At 21.9% G+C, this 6000-nt stretch overlaps 1 protein-coding gene across 1 annotated transcript in view; it reads left to right on the top strand.

Annotated features, from left to right (window-relative positions):
* The first annotated feature begins 2716 nt into the window (after positions 1-2716).
* The window catches only part of LOC129611833 (torso-like protein), a 42610-nt gene continuing 39326 nt past the window's right edge, over positions 2717-6000 (top strand). The window contains exons 1-2 of the mRNA XM_055525217.1: positions 2717-2778; positions 3923-4325. The gene's annotated coding sequence lies outside the window, so the exon portion shown is untranslated. The remainder of the gene's footprint in view (positions 2779-3922; positions 4326-6000) is intronic.

Below are 6000 nucleotides of genomic sequence, written 5' to 3'. Positions count from 1 at the left end.
CATAAACCTCATTATTCTTAATATTAAAATTTTATTTAAAATTTACATATACACATACGTCAGTATGTAGATGACTAAATATAAATAATGTGTGGAATTGTACGCAAAATTATATTATAGAATCCGGAATCACTTATAAATTTATAAACCAAGTATGACTGCACAATCAACATTAATTTGTGACTTCAGAACATAATCAACCAACCTATGTATACTCGTAATAAAAGTTCTTTTAATAAGAATAAATTTTATAGTAATAATGATGAAAAAAAATATGGTGCAATCGCGCACAATATTTTCCGTTATTTCTTTCAATTTACAATTTAAATTGTGTTCTGCATACAATTGTTGTTTTTTTGTACTTATTACGTTCTACAATTTTATGATTAGACCCTTTTTTATAGGGCTCAAAATATTGATGTGGGAAATTTACTAAAATAATATTTATTGTTCTAGATTTTTAGTTGAAGTATAGACATTATTCACACATTTACATATACATACATACAAACACACATTTGCAACAATAGAAAATTTTTGTAACAATTTTTTTTTTTATACACTTTAAATATTCACGCATATTATAAAACAAGGAAGAGGTGCGATACTTAAAAAAAAATAAATTTGTAACACCACTTGACGCATTTAATGAAGGCATATTAAATTTAGTCAAATACTTAGAACAATCATAAAATATTTTAAAAAGCCAAAAGAAAAGAAAATATTGAAAATTTTACCTGATCTTTTTAAAAATATTTACTTTTTTAATTGGTGAAAATACTTACATATTTTGGTATCCTTATTCAAAAAGAATTTTTTTGGAATAAAAAATTATTACTGAAATGTTCAGTAACAAAAGGTTAAGCATTTTTACAGGTTTTTAAATTTTATTTAAAATTTTCCGGTTATTGAAAATACTTAATTTTTTACAATTCCACATTACTAACTCTATACACTATAAAGAGGCTGCTATTTTAAACCTCACTTGCTTAAAAAGATCAACATAATAATTTAAAAATTATGATACTGGTATTAATTAATAAAATTATTAATTTATAGTGAGGCATTATTGGGAAACAATAAAGAAGTTAACATTCAAAAAAACTTCAAAAGAAACCGACAAATGTGAGTTTAAATAAAATCTAATATTGTCGAATTTATTCTTCGTATTGTAATGCAAAATACATATTAGACACATTCCAATTATTATTAAAATCTTACTAATTTTTAAATTAATTGCACAGTAGACGATAAATAGACCAAAAATAGATTTGCTCCCATGGTGTAAAAATAAAATAGCTTGCAAATACTGCAAAAGTAGTCTTATTATTAAAATATAAATATATTCCATCTAACCGATTGTAATCTTAAAAAAAGATTAACAAGAAATTGATTATTTAAATAAAAAGACATACTGCAATAATACAAGTAGAGATTAAAGTATGTCAACTGTAGAGTAAGTCACATTTCTAATCAAAACATTTAAATAGTCTTCATTTTTAAAGGAAATTTATATAATAATTTTCTTTTAAAGATATTTAATTTTTAAATAGTCTTTACAATTAAAATTAAAAAAAAAATGAGAGCAAATTTTTCTATTATTTGTTTTAATTAAAACTGTATTTGATTTTAATTACAAAATTGTCAAATTCTACGTAATTTCTCTTGATATCTTCTCTGGAATGGGAATCACAAAAAATTCTATGGGTCAATGATGGAAGGGTCTAACAACCTCAGTCCGCCGACTAATACTTCATGAAAATTTCCATTTTCGAATACTAGAAATATGTGGCGAGAAAATTTTGGTGTTCGGTTGGCACGCAAATCATACTTTTTTAAACAATATTGTCAAATTCTACGTAATTTCTTTTGATAATTATGTGCATGCCAATAATTTTGTATTTTGTTTTTAGGGTTCGCATTTTAGGGTAAGATAATGTAAATTATTATTTTAAGTTAAACTTTAAAAAGTTATTAAAAAAAGAAAGTATTATAAAGGGAAAAGAAAGTATTCTGATGAATTTAAATCGAAAAAAATATTTTCATATACAAATACTTAAAACCTAAAATTTTAATACTTCATTAAAATATTTAATTTTTTAAATAATAATTTAAAATTTCATTATTTTGAAAAATTTTGTCCCACTCTAAATTCTCTCACTTTTATTACAATAAACTCTCCTCGATCATCATAATTCAATCAACAATAAATTGTAATTACAAACATGCATTTTTCTTATAAACATTTTATATGTATCAACATACAAATCACTAATTTATCAACATTATTACTTCGATACATTTTTATGTTGCAAGTAAACAACATGATCGTTTATTCGCTGTAAGCACTTCGCACTAGTATTGTACAATTTTATAAGAATTGTTGCTGATTTGGTATCATACAGAGCAATATTTTTCAGCAACATTTTTAGCAATATAATAATGTACAACATAAAATACAATAATACATAATTAATTGTTTGTTTACTTGCATTATTTGCATAATACATAATTTATTTAGTAACATGTTGCTAGAAACATTTAGATATCATAGCAACAATAATATAACTTTAAAACAACAAAACTTTAATGCGATCGACATTAGTTTTACCTACACAATCAAAATATAAATAAAATAAAAAAAAAAACGGAAAAAAAAAACATTGAAAGTAAAATTGAAACAAGTCATATTTCAGTCAGTCTAGCATTACTGACGGTATAAAACAGTTGTTTATTGTAAAAAGGCGCGCTACATCGCTTCTACTATAATACGCATATGTAATTATTTTGGCGGCTCATTAATACAAAACAATAACAAAAAATAATATTTTGTGTTGCATATTTATTATTGATAACAATTTTTTTGCTTCATTTTCCGCTCATTTATTGTACGCGATTCATTAAGTAATTTTTGCGAAATAAAAATTTTAAATAAGAGTTTTGAATATTTTAGTAAAAAAAATAAATCGTGGGGGCTAATTTTATTTTTATTTCGGAATTAGTCTTTAAATTATCATAATTTTTTTTTTATTTTGTAAATATTTAAATTTTTGTTATCTACATAATTTATTAAATTCTTAAAAAGAATTTTAATTTTAAATCTCTTAGAAAAAATATTTTATTTGAATTTTTTTTTATTTTATAAATTATTTGCAATTAAATTTAGGTCAATTTTAGTTTTTGTTAAATTAAATATTTTGCAAACTTTTTATTTTGATGAAGGTCTTTTTTCTTTAAATTTAATTTAAATCAAATTTATATAAAATAAAAAACTATTCTTATTTTTGTTTTTCTATTTAAATTTATTTTCAATTTTTATTATTATTTTGTTTCCTCTATAAATATTTTTCTTTTATGCTTTATTGAATATTTTTCGTTTTCATCGATAATATGATCAAAAACAAAAACTATAAGTATATCAGTAGTAAAGGTAAAGAAAATATGACAAAAATTAAGAAATTTTTAAAGTATAATATTGAAATGGAGTAAAACATAACGCGAAAAAAAACAAACAAACAAAAACAAAATTATAATTAATTAAAAAAAAAAAATTAAAATATTATTTTTATGCAATAAATCAAGGTGAATTTACCTTGTAAAATCAATATTAAAAAAAAAACTAAACGAAAAAGGTTTAATTAAAAAATAGTAAAAAAAAATAAAATAAAATCATAAAACGGTTGGAATTAAATGTAACATGAATTTGTAAAAATCAAAAACAAAAAAAAATTTGTAATTATAACACCATCTATTAACAAAAATTAAAATTACATTATTTAAACCGTAATAAACATTATTTAATGGGGAATTCAATAAAAACAAAAAAAAAAATTTATGCAATTCTAAATTTATTTAATTTTTCCGATTTTATTTTTTATTTATTTTTTTGCTAAATAATCACAATTTTGCCCATTTTTTTTAGTCTTTCAATAAAATTTATAGCTAAATCAAAAAATAAAAAAAAAAAGATGTGTAAAAATATAGAATAATGAAATAATAAGTGATTTAATATTAATTTTAATTATATAAAAAAATATTATTGTGAAAATTCATTTAAAAAAATTTTTTTTCTTAGTAGAAAATTATAAAAAACAGAAGCAAAAATGATTGTAGCATGTGGTGATTAAGAGCTTTTCTACAATATTTTTGTGCTACTACTTTTTTTTTCTTTTCTTCGACCATATTTTTTTTATTTAATTCATTTGAATTAATTATATACAGAAAGAGAAGAAAAAAATTATCAAAATCTTAATCTAATTATTTAATTTATTAAGATTTATATGAAAAAATAATATTTTGTATATTATTTTTGAAAAAAAAATAAAGTAAGTATAAAAAAATTTTTTAATATTACATAATATAAACATATGCATACATACAGGGTTATTCGCTTAAAGTTGTAAATAATTTCTGGGATGATCCTGTGATCAATTTCCAGCAAGAACTCGTATGGGTGGGGGGAGAAGTTCAGATATACTAATTTTCGCGCTACAGTCTGTTGAAAAAAATCGGTCGCAAATTTTTTCTTCCTTTATATAAATAAATACTAATAAGTAATTTATGTCAAACATAATTTATGCATATATAAATTGTGTAAAAATAAGGTGTCAGATATAAAGTAGTCAAATTTACAGATCGTCGTTTCCGAATAATGTAATTCTATAAAACTATTACGAAAAAATATAAATGCATACAAAAACATTCAAATCCTGGCATTCCTATTGACCAAACAAATGTTGTAACAATAACTTTGCTTGTCGTTTACTTCTGTTAGTGAAAAACAAGTGGTCTAATAAGTAGTAAGTTAAAAATATTTTAAAAACAATTTCAAGTTCATTCAACATTTTTAATTTTAAAATTTTGTAAAAATTTTGTAAACTGTGTTTGAGTCGGAAATGTGATCCAACTTTAATTTCTTTCCTAATTTTTAAAATTGTGTAATAAGTGAATTTATTTCAAAATGCCGTTTTTGATGTTGGACTACTTTAGTGTTGAGCATCTCAAATGTGTATTTTGACCAATTTTATTGAATTCAAAATTTTTCATTTTCAATTTAAAACAAAACAGAAGTATATAAGTAATAATAGTTTCTAAATAAGTTGTCAATGATTGATAATGTGGTCAAAACAAAAAAAGTTAATTAAAAACTCAAACTACATTTCACTTTTAAAAACAAATAAATAAGAGTTTTAAACTATATGTAAGTATAATTTTGTTATCAGCGGCTTTAAATTCCTATACTTTCGTTATAGGAAGTTAATAATATAATACAGACATAGCCTTACAATTAAAAACAATGTTTTCAAAAAAGTTATATGCGATATACTTAGCTACATATATATAAATTGTTATCAATTGTGTTAAGCGTCATCATTTTTTAGGCGCGTACATGACCTATCTAATAGTAATCAACTCATTTTTACATTTTATAATTTTCATTATATGAATATGAATATAAAAATTGTAATGGAATTCAAGTTGTTAGATTTCTTTCAAAAAAGGCCTGCTGCAGCAAACATTTTCGGAAACTAGTTCATGAATACGAACTATTTGATCGATATTCCAATTGCTTACATGAAACTCTTCTTTATAAATTGATAGTGATAGATAGAATTGAATTGATGTACTTTTTTATTGTACATATTTTCCATATAATTCTTCCTACTTCTTTAAAAAAAATCAATTATGTATAACTATTACTCCCTTTATAAATTGACTTCAAAACTCCTATACACTCAATACATATTCCTTTTGACTGACTTAATTTTCCGCTTTTTCACACGTGATTTTAGAATAATAACATTCTTAATAAATTCATTTATATTCGATCAGTTAACGAGAAGGTTGGTAGGTACTTACTGTATAATACTTTTTAATATAATATTTCAACAATATTTTTTATTCTTTAAAACACGCACGTATAATCTGAAAAAGTAAAGAAATAACAATGACAATAATGAAAATGAATAAATTATTTTGAATGTGTGAAAAATTATATTA

Source organism: Condylostylus longicornis, unplaced genomic scaffold (genome assembly GCF_029603195.1).
Source record: "Condylostylus longicornis isolate FDR11 unplaced genomic scaffold, ASM2960319v2 ptg000055l, whole genome shotgun sequence".
In the NCBI taxonomy this organism is placed as follows: domain Eukaryota; kingdom Metazoa; phylum Arthropoda; class Insecta; order Diptera; family Dolichopodidae; genus Condylostylus; species Condylostylus longicornis.
Note: the sequence above shows the minus strand (reverse complement) of the source record. Positions and strands in the feature narration are given on the sequence as shown.